The sequence below is a fragment of the Camellia sinensis genome, chromosome 4 (genome assembly GCF_055761805.1).
Source record: "Camellia sinensis isolate YWXY chromosome 4, ASM5576180v1, whole genome shotgun sequence".
Classification (NCBI taxonomy): Eukaryota; Viridiplantae; Streptophyta; class Magnoliopsida; order Ericales; family Theaceae; genus Camellia; species Camellia sinensis.
In genome coordinates this window covers 72,596,461-72,608,137 of record NC_138964.1, presented here as the reverse complement: position 1 = coordinate 72,608,137, position 11,677 = coordinate 72,596,461, and the positions used below count along the sequence as shown (strand labels likewise).

The 11,677-nt window shown below is 34.6% G+C and overlaps 1 long non-coding RNA gene across 1 annotated transcript; it reads right to left on the bottom strand.

Annotated features, from left to right (window-relative positions):
* Window positions 1–2,911: 2,911 nt before the first annotated feature.
* Window positions 2,912–3,570, bottom strand: LOC145823368 (uncharacterized). Its single transcript, XR_014365647.1, has 3 exons — window positions 3,400–3,570; window positions 3,206–3,290; window positions 2,912–3,005 (listed from the first exon to the last, which is right to left on the bottom strand). It is a non-coding gene; the product is annotated as an uncharacterized LOC145823368 (long non-coding RNA).
* Window positions 3,571–11,677: the final 8,107 nt, after the last annotated feature.

Below are 11,677 nucleotides of genomic sequence, written 5' to 3'. Positions count from 1 at the left end.
TAAATATTAAAAGCAGAAGTACTGAATAATAAATGTTAAACAAATAAAGCTCCAAAAACAAACAAACAAACAAACAAAAAATAAAAAATTTGAAAAGAGTTGTAAACAAGGTAATATCGCTTTACCAGTACTCCATCATACCGGTTTTTCTACATACTCAAAACCTAATTTCAAGCTAGAATTATCAAAGCCGCCATTACGGTATCTTGAGTACGACAATAGTATCTATACCAGATCCCAACAAATTAAGCTGAAATTTTAACAACTAAATACAAAAATTCGCAGTTTCGATTTCAGTAAACAAACCAAAAACAAGTGCAAAGAGCAAGAGACATTTCAAGGACGCAAAAACAACCGATTTTAAGCAAGTAAAGCTGTGAAGTGAAAAATAGAACTAACCTTTTCTTGCTGGAGACCGTTCGTCGGAATTAAGCTGTAAAGTTAAAGCCGCTAGAATACCATACTGGAATTGGAATTGGAAAGTAATTTCATAGCTCAATAGAAGTTAACAACTATCATAAAACCATAAATGTAATTTCATACCTACCTGTAAAACTCAATTAACTTATTGTAAAATTCTTCAAAACTATATTTTGAAAACACTATTTCATACTTTAAGTTGTGTTGTCAAAATACGCTTTCCTAATTTCCTTGACTTATTTTTCTTTTTTATTTTATGTTTTTATTCCAAGGTTGGTTTCATAGCAAATATCTCTTTCTTCGACTCATCAAAACAATTATCTACTAACCACCCAAGGACAGATTTTCGTTCCTTGTACTTTTGGCTCTTTTCATGGGCAGTCTCCTGAAAATAAAAACCTAAATTAATTAAGCACCACAGTCAACTAAACACGTGTAAACCATAATCTCAAGAACTCTGCCTCATGCTCTTACGTATTTCCATCCCAAAATTGATCCCACCCAATGCAAAAAACATCAGCAACAGTGTGCAATCCGGTCATCATCATTCTTTCTTCTCGCTCTTCAACCCCACGAGAGAGAGAGAGAGAGAGAGTCGCACATGAGGAAAGGAAGAAGGGGGGAGTGGCAACGGTTTGCAGATCTTCAGTCTTGTTCAAGGAGGTAGCAGCCAAATAGATTTATCTATTGTACCATATTTTAAAGCATGTAGTGTATTGTGTTATGGTTCCCAGTCCTTGTACAGAAATGATTGTGTTCCAGGTAACATAGGTCGAGCATATTGTATTGTATAATGAAGCTGAAGTGAAGAGATAATTTTGTTATTTATCTATATAACTCTCCTCAGTCCTTCAATTTCTGCTCTGACAATTCAAGGGCGTAGAAAAGAAAATAAGAGAAGCTGAATAATTTCCCTCATGAGAGGTAGGGACTGATAGAAGAAGTGTAATATTATTTGCTCGTGTTAGTGGCTCAACCATAGGATCACCTTACATGATGTTTTTATGTTCATTACTCATACCCAAAGTTCTTGACTTGTTGGGTTTAAAAAAAAAAAAAAAAAATTGAATGAGCAAATTTCCCAATAAAAACTAAAATACTAAAATTGTCAAAACAAGAAGAAAAGAACATTTCTGTAATTTGAGTGACAGATAAAAGTCCACTCACCGATTAATAGCGTAATCAACACCGGCTGCATCAGCTCCATCAAAACTGAACCCATTTGGTTCAAGACCTTGAGCTTCTGCTCTCTCTTTATCATTGTCAACATCAAATACAGTATCGTAAAGTCCTACAGGAGGAACCAAGGGTTGTAATAACTGTTAAACACAATATCAAACATATGATTAAAAGATTAAAAGACCTGCCCCACTGCTCCAAAATATGATTAAAAGATTGTTTTCTGGTGAGCGCCAATAGAAACCTTGCAAAGCTGCTGGAAACTCATCAATAGGTGTGTTTCTGCTAAGGAGGTGAGGTGTTTCCTTCGTAATTACCTACACAAACACAAACAACAAACAGGAAATATAAATATAAATATGAATTTGACTTATCTCATGTAATGAATGACTCATCATATGATAGTCGTGTAACCTTTGGTTTTATGCGCTTCGCTCTTGAATACAAGAAGACACCAGCAAGCGCCACAGCAGTTCTTGCAATTAAAACTCACCCAGTTTACAGACCAAGCATTAACCAAGCAAGTGTGAAGAGAGGCATCTTTTACCAGTAACATGTTAGTTATAGAGGGTTTACTGAGACCGTTAATAGGCGAAACGGGTGTCTGGAAGAAAATAACAGGGGACACAATGACCACAACTCACTTCACACAGTTTCCCACTGCATGGGTTACCGGTGACACCATTTGTAATATCATATAAGAAACCTGACAGTCAGAATTTGAAATGATAAGTTACATGATATTTTTAAGTAAAATTGATCAAATATAGTTTTTTTTTTTCAGTTCTGATTATTGTTTTCATGACAGAATGGACCCATTCTGTAAAACATAGTCCCCAAAAATAAAAAAATTTGAAGACAGAGATAATGATGCATTTTATTGACTAATCAAGGGGAGTGATTATCATAAAATGAGTGTTAGCACTGAAAATCATTGGTGAAACTGAAGTTTAACCAAAATTTTTGGCACTATAGCAACAGTTTATTGTGCTTGATCTTTAATTAATTTCAAAATATTGTGGTGTTTCATGTAACAAATACAGTGATTTGTAATGTTCTAGGCCATGAAAACACAAGATATGAGAAACCTCACCTGTTCGTAAGTATGGAAGCAAAAACTAGCCAGGAGAGCTCTCACACACACACAACTCTCTAACATTCAACCCTTGACTTGCCTGAAACCAGGTACATAGAAATGTGTATCATGTTGGGATACAAAAACTGATCTATAAACACTATGTATAACAAATTAAGGCAATCCATCTTGTTAGACACATATCACTTACAGCGAATTGCACGTATGATGGACTAAACTTCACGCCTTCCATGAGAATAGCAATAGGGGCCAGCAGTACAAAAGAGATAATTGTTATGATTGAGAAGAGATTGATGTTGTCCAAAGCTTCCTGTTTATGGTAGATTGTTGGTTAAAATTAAGAGGAAAAAAAAAACAACAACAACAACAACAATGTTGTGACAAGTTTGCATGAATCAAGAAAATGAACTGTCATTTTCCAAATGTGCAAGCAAAGAAAGGTCTTTGTGGAACTTTGATGATTAGACAGCATGGAAAATTAGAACTTGTATCTAAGTTATGAATTTTTACCTCTTTATTGACCATGAACTTTTTGCTAAGTACATTGCGTGATTGGTTGGTCAAATTGGAAGCCATTGCACCACTGAAACCTATCCTGTCTCAAAACAAAAGAAAGCATCACATGTGAGAACCAAACTTCAAAATTTCAAGGGTTTTGATTTGTTAATTTCTTTGTTTAAGAGAATTTTCAGTTAGTGTCATACCAATTGAAAGATGCCTCGGTGAATGATGCCAATGCCACTCCCCCTACAATTGGTACAAGGGAAGAAACTACCCAAAGAGTGGGCCTCTGTATGCACATGATGATCAAAGAAAAAGTTACACAGCTTTGATGATGGTAAACAATGAGGTGAATTATCAATATCTTCCTACAATTTGTAAACTAATATCTTCCACAAAACAATTCTTAGTCTAAAAGAATTGATTAACAAAAAAACCAGAATCAGCTAGAGAGTAGAACTCAAGGAAATGGTAAACTGGCATAAAAACTAGTAATTTTCTTTTCCAATTTCATATTAGATATATAGGATTATAAAATACACGAGGAAACCGCCAAGCAAGCATACGAACAAAGTAAAAAGAAACATAAATAAATAAATAATCAAATTTTGCTTCTATAATGCCCATGCCCCTAATGGAATCGACAAATAGGCGACTCGCCCTAACTTCTCTAAGCTAGCTATGTTATATCTTTGATTAGCACCAAATAAATAAAGATTGGAGTATCCTGGAAAACATCTCAATAAGGTAGCAGTGCAACATACGTACTTCAAACATTTCTACACAAGACTACAAACTGGCTTCTTTTTTTTTTCCATTAAATTTCTACACGGACTAGTTTCTACAGCAGCAATTCAATCAATCTGAAACTTTATCATGCCTCATGACGGCTGCGAACATGCTGGGCAGAAGAGTAAGCAGAAAGCGCTGATCCAGTCACAGTCAATGAATGCTTCGCGAGCCCCACGCTTTTCTTTGTTGCCAACCACATAGTCCAAAAGAATCTAATCCAGTTTACATGGTCTTGAAGGTTTTCTCAGTCAGATCGGAGGAAAAAAAAAAAAAGAAGAGAAATAAAAATCCAAAGGATTTTAACATAAAAATAAGAAGAAAGTGAACCAAAACACCCAACCCCCATCCATCCTTCACCATCATTCTACCCTACAGAGTTTAATAGTGTTACTAATTGCTCTGTAAAACCATTCTCGGCCTACAGTTCCAGCAAATGTAATGATGAATTGCCCTAGGATAGAAATAATTCCTAAATAACTAATTAATTTGTGCTAGTTGCCAACTGTGCTGCATCACATTGTAAATAAAAGAGTAGGCAAACCAGAAACTAAAAATATGTGAGATGGGAATTTTTACAAAATATTTACATGGCGATTACACCCCCTAATGCTGATTTATCTTTTAACATTTACAAATTAAAAGAATATCAGAGGTTCATTGATTTATCTTCAAATCAACGATGTTAGACAAAATATTTACATCAATAATTTCAGTGAGCGAATTTTTACTCTATTGGTACACTTTTAACAGGGGTCTCCAAGGCAAAAAATTTGCTTCAAATATTGCAATATCGAAACAAATCAATGGCAATTACACCCCCTAATGCTGGCAATATGTAGGGAAAAAAATTCAAGAAGTTTCAATTTGAAGTTAATAACAACTCACAAAACAAAATGAAGGAAGTTAAGACACGTTGAAAATAGCCAACTTCCTGCAAATGAACAAATAACCTTTCTCTCATTATTTGAACCAGTTTTGTATGTATCTCATCTCTGTGGATTTTATAATCCCAAAAGTTTGAAAGAAATAAAAACTGTGAGATACCTTGTATGAAGTGAAGTACTAAAAAATTACAGTATATGTCATTCACTGTCAAAAACATGATCCTCATATTATAAATGGCTCAAAAAATAAAATTAAATTAAAGCCCAATGCTAATGATGCCAGCAGAAGCACAAGACATTTAACTTGTAGTTGCATTGTTTTTCTTATCATTACTTTTATTGTGGCTAAAGCAATATATAGTGTATTCCTTCCAAAAAAATGTCTATTGAAAGGGAAAGAACCTTGAACAAGCTCATAAGCAAGTTACATATGAACTTTTTATCGATTGCTCAATTCATGTGCAGCTCCAAATAATATAATATTTAAGTTATGCAGGAACAGATGACACTCGAACATATATATATATATATATAAAAGTAGCAAGTTATTTTACCAGAGCTACTCGATCAATCTTAGACAGTAGCAATGCCTTTCGTGTCTCAGGTACTTTCATAAAGAGAATCCTCCTGATTTCTCAGTTCCACATGCAAAAACAAAATGTCAGCAAACTATTTAGGAAATTTAGCAATTACAAATCATAGATGTAGAACACAGTTTCTATGTGCACTATATTTCGACTTTTTAATTAACATATATATAGCCTACATCAAGTAAAAGGATAAAAGGTAGGAGAATATGCACAGTGACAACTAAAAAATGATACAAAAGATTCATGATACCTTCCCCAAGCAAACGAGAGAGAGAGAGAGAGGGGGTGGAGCAGCTCAAATTAAGCTACTGAAAAAAGCAACAAACAGCCCCAAAATTAGTTCAGTTCAACTAACTCCCTTATTTCCAAGTGAAGTTGGTGGAGTCATGCAGACAAATATTGGAGAGTTAAAACAGCAAATTGATAATCAAAACAAAACACGGAGAAGAAGCGATTGCCGATGAAAATCAACAATATAAATGGAACCAGCGTGAGTGCCAAGAGAGAAATCAATACCTCGCTGGTGTAGATGGTGGTGGTGGTGGTGCTTCGAAATCGAGAGAGAGACATCGAAATCGCTCTGAGATGAAATCAAAGATGAATCTCTGAGAGAGAGATCTAGAGTGAGAATCGAAATCGCAGATCGATCTGAATCGAAATCGCGGTGGCGGTGTAGACCGATCTGAAATCGATGAATCTATGAGATTTGAATCGGTGAATCTCGCTATGTCGCGGGTGAAGATGGTGGTGGCGGTGGAGCTTCGAAATCGGTGAATCTGTGAGATTTGAAGGTGAGATTCAAAATAAGGGTTTAGAGAGGATTGAGAGAGAGAGAGAGCCGAGGCGAAGATTCAATGTTTGTTTATGTCTGAAGGCTTGAGGGTTTACAAAAGGCTTATATTCTCAGATTCCAAATAGCGCGTGTGGGGTACCGCAATTGGAGGCGGTTTCAAACGCCCTTTATTATAAAACGGTGTCATTTTAATTATAGAAATATACGACGTTTTTAAAGCGCCGTTAAATATTAACAAAAATGACATTTAAAAAAACGCCGTTAAAAAAACGCCGCAAAAACCCTTATTTCCTGTAGTGTTACCGATATTCGATTAACTTTTTTTTTTTTATTTATAGAAATGTACAATTCAACATTAAAAACTAAACGGTTCAAATCATTGAGATAGGATCCGAAGTGAATCTTATAAGCGAACAATCATGACTGCTATGCAAAAGGCACAACAATCACCCTATCTCCCCAAATAAAAGGTTTAAAAAAGAAACACCATCTTTCTTATTAGCGGTGAAAGATCAACAATTTTAATTTTGGGTGTGGAAACATTTGCAATTCTTAATAATAATTATTATTATTATCATAAAAGATTAAAATACAATATAAATTTTAACCAATTCAAATAAAGTATTGATATTGTTGGAAAATGGCTTTGTAAAACCTTATTTTTTGCTAACTTTAAGTATTAATTAAGGTATGACACAAGCGTTATTTTTAAGGTTTCTAATTGAATTCTTGTTTAATGCCGCATATTGAATAACATCGTATATTTGGTTGCTCAAATCTATTTTCGGATGAATGAGAATTCGACACGCATTTTCGGGTTCGTAGATATGGCTGTAGGTGGGTTTCATACACATTTGTAAAATGTGTTTGTCCTATATTGGAAAGGCCTAAGAATTTAAATGGGTATATAGACTCTAGCTTAGGATACTTGGAATGGGCCCCAAAGGGTACCCAAGTTTTGTGGAAGAGTGAGGTTATAGATAAAGTAGGCTAGACCCATTGGACCCAAAAACAAAAACACACGAGCGTGCCGCCGCCGTCTAGGTTGGGCTTGGGTGCAGGTGTGCAGTGTGAGGTTGGGTTGGGCTTGTCCAACCCAATAGTTATCTTTTTCGGCCAAAAACATTTGTATTTTATTTATTTAATTTTGAATTTCGGTTTCAAAATTCAAAATAAATTTGTCCAAATTTTTCCTCCATCTTAACAAGATCATACCTGTTAGAATCCACCCGAACAAATCTATTTCTGTTCAAATCTATTCAAACAGGTTTTCTACCTGTTGAATCTGTCCAAACAGGTTTTTTATCTATTGATACCTGTTCTGAAAAGCCATCAGTTCTCCTATATATAGCCTGCTATTCCAGCAATTCAATCCATCCAATTTTTCCTAACCATTTCATCTTTCTTCTTTTCTTTTCATCTTCCTGTTTTTTGCATCTGTTTATTATTTAATTTTAAGAAGAAAAATAAAGAGTCACATCAGAGTTTGGATTCGCCAGACTTGAGCTTGTAATGCTGCAAACCAAGTAGCAGTAGCCGTTACATCTTAGGAAGTAGACGCCGGTAAATCTTGAAGCACCGGAACGAGGGCGAAATCTATTTTAAGGAGATTGTGTCCAACACAAATCTCGACATTTAAAGTTCCTGTAAGCATTTAATTCAGAATTTAATTCGTTAAGTTAATTTCTGAATTATTTAATTTCTTTTGTTTATTTTATTTGTACATTTATTTACACACATACACAACCACTGGTTAATAACAATCTTAAAGTAGATTTTTGTTTTTTTTTTTTTATTATTATTATTTGTGTGTTAGACAAACGAATATTTTGTTTCAGGAAATTAAATAGTAGTTGTATATTGTTTGATGATTTCTTTGATAACATAATAGTCATCTACTGTTTATCATTGAAATTTTGTTACAAAAATTTTTCTATATATTTTGTGTGCAAATTCTATTCTATATAAATTTGTAATTGGTGCGTTTTTACTTCGTCAAAAATATAAATACTAAAACAAACAATACTAAGACTGTTCTCACTCCTAGTCCCACACCCGTTGTGCCAGTGATGACTCTGGCAATACCGGTAAATCATGGGGAGAAGCCAGAAAAATTCAGTGGAAATGATTTGAAAAGATGGAAACAAAAGATGATGTTTTATCTTACGACATTGAATTTGGCTCGCTTCACTCATGAAAAAGCTCCGACACTGAACGAGGAAGAAACTAACAAGCCAGTGGTTGCCTCACTCGATGCATGGAAACATTGTGATTTTTTGTATCAGAATTATATCCTCAATGGGTTGGACAATACACTGTACAATGTGTATAGCGTCAAAAGTACAACAAAAGAACTGTGAGAATCTCTAGACCACAAATATAAGACAGAGAATGCCAGTACAAAGAAATTTGTTGTCGGTCATCTTCTGGATTTTAAAATGATGGATTCCAAGACGGTTATTAGCCAGGTTCAAGATCTCCAATTAATTCTCCATGACATACATCAGAAGGGATGATTCTTAGTGAATCTTTCCAAGTAGCGGCAATTATTGAAAAATTACCACCATCCTAGAAAGAATTCAAGAATTATCTGAAGCATAAGCACGAGGAAATGAAATTTGAGAAATTGATAGTGCGGCTCAGAATTGAGGAGGACAACCGTGGTTCCAACAAGAAGTCGGGAAATCATATCATGCAGGCTAAAACAAATGTTGTAGAACATGGACAAGGGTCAAAATTCATCAACAAAAAGCGGAAGCATGATGGCAATGGTCCCAAACAAGAATCCACTAATATGATCAATAAAGAGATCCACAACGGGTTCAATAAGAGGTTCAAAGGCAAGTGTTTTATGAGTGGTAAAGATGGACATTGCGCTGAGGATTGTCATGTTCACAAGGACGGAAGGAGTTCAAGCAAAAAGCCAACACAAGCCAACATAGCCACGGATTTTTATCTTTCCGATGGAGTGGCAGACATCAATCTTGCTGCAGTAGTCTCTAAAGCAAATTTGGTGGCCAATCACAAGGAGTGGCGGGTGGATACTGGAGCAACCCACCATATCTGTGCAGATAAGAAAATGTTCATAACCTACAAAGTAGTGGAAAGTGGGGAACAACTCTTTATGGGAAACTCCTCCATATCAACTGTAGAAGGACAAGGAAAGACTATACTAAAAATGACCTCAGGGAAAGAGCTCACACTCAACAATGTACTCCATGTGCCAGAGATTCGCAAAAATTTGATTTCTAAGTCATTGTTGATCAAGAATGGGTTTAGATTAGTCTTTGAGTCTGACTGTACTCTCTAAGAGTGGAATGTTTGTTGGGCGAGGTTACATGAGTGATGAGCTTTTTAAGATCAATGTATTAACTGTTTTACCAAATTTGGCTATTAATAATAAGAACACATCTTCTGTTTATATTGCTAAGTCTTTTTTTTTATTTATGACATGGTAGATTAGGACATGTTAATTTTAATTCTTTGCGTAGACTTGTTTCTTTAGAATGTTTGCCAAACTTAGAGTTTGATCCTAATCATAAATATGAGATTTGTGTTGAGGCAAAACTCACTAAGGCATCATTTAATAAAGTAGAAAGAACTATTGAACCTTCAAGTTTAATTCACACAGATATCTGTGATTTAAAATTTGTTCAAACTAGAGATAAAAAGCATTTTATTAATTTTATTGATGATTGCACTTGATATTGCTATGTTTGCTTATTAAGAAGTAAATATGAAGCCTTAGAAGCTTTTAAGCAATATAAACTTGAGGTTAAAAATCAACTTAACAAAACTATCAAGGTAGTGAAGTGTGACAGAGGCGGTGAGTACGATGCACCATTTGAGGAATTTTGTTTTAAACATGGTATTATTCACCCAACCACTGCACCGTATTCTCCTCAATCAAATGGAGTTGGTGAGAGAAAGAATTGAACTCTTAAAGAGATGATGAATGCCATGTTGATTAGTTCAGGGTTACCTCAGAACTTGTAGGGGGCGGCGATTTTGTCTGCTAACTTTATCCTTAACAGGGTACCCCATAAGAAAATCAATTAAACACATTATGAAGTGTAGAAAAGTCGACGACCTACCTACAATTACCTCAAAGTGTGGGAGTGTTTGGCCAAGGTGGCAGTCCTTAGTCCTAAAACAACTAAGATTATTTGTGTGTTCATTGGTTATCCAAATAATAATAGTGCATACAGATTTTTAGTTCATAGATCTAAAAATCTTGATATGCATGTAAACACTATTATTGAGTCAAGAAATGCGTCGTTTTTCGAACATATTTTTCCTTGCAAGGAAACAGAAAAGACAAGTTTAAATAAAAGAACTTTTGATACTACTATGGGTGGTAATGAAGACCAAAATGATAATGAAGGAGAAGAACCTAGACATAGTAAGAGGGCTAGGATCTCTAAATCATTTGGTCCAAATTTTCTGACATACCTGTTAGAAAATGAGCCTCAAAGCTTCAAGGAAGCAATGTCAAGTCCTAAAACTCTATTGTGGAAAGAGGTTGTGAATAGTGAAATTAAATCTATTTTGTAAAATCATACTTGGAAACTAGTGGATCTTCCAACAGGATATAAACCTCTTGGATATAAGTGGATATTCAAGAAAAAATTGAAAGCAAATGGTTCAATGGATAAATACAAAGCTAGACTTGTTGTTAAGGAATACAAGCAGTAGAAGGAAAGCCTTGATTATTTTCATACCTATTCACCAATGACAAGAATAACATCTATTCAGATGCTAAATGCAATTGCAGCTTTGTATAATCCGAAGATACATCAAATCGATGCTAAAACAACCTTTTTGAATGGCAAGTTAGATGATAAAATCTATATGGAACAATCGGAAGGGTTTCAAGTTCTCAGCCAAGAAAAAAAGGTTTCTAAACTTGTCAAATCCCTTTATGGATTAAAACAAGCCTCAAAATGATGGTATGAAAAAATTGATCACATTATGCTTTCGGATGGCTTGAAGATAAACGAATGTGACAAATGTGTCTATTTTAGAAGCATAGACAAAGGCCATGTCATAGTTTGTCTTTATGTTGATGGCATGCTCATTATTGGAAGCAATAATGACATGATTAAATCCACAAAGAAAATGTTGAATAAAAAGTTTGATATTAAAGATTTAGAAGTAGCAGATGTAATTCTAGGAATAAAAATTATTAGAACATCTGAAGGATATGCTTTATCTAAGTCTTATTATGTTGAGAAGATTCTGGAGAAATTTGGAAAGTATGACGATCGTCCTGCTAAAACACTTGTTAACATTAGTCTTCATTTGTCAAAAAATATAGGTGCAGGTATATCACAATTAAAGTACTCTTGGATAATTGGAATCTTGATGTACTTAATGAATTGCACTAGGCTAGATATAGCCTATGTTGTAAGAAAATTGAGTA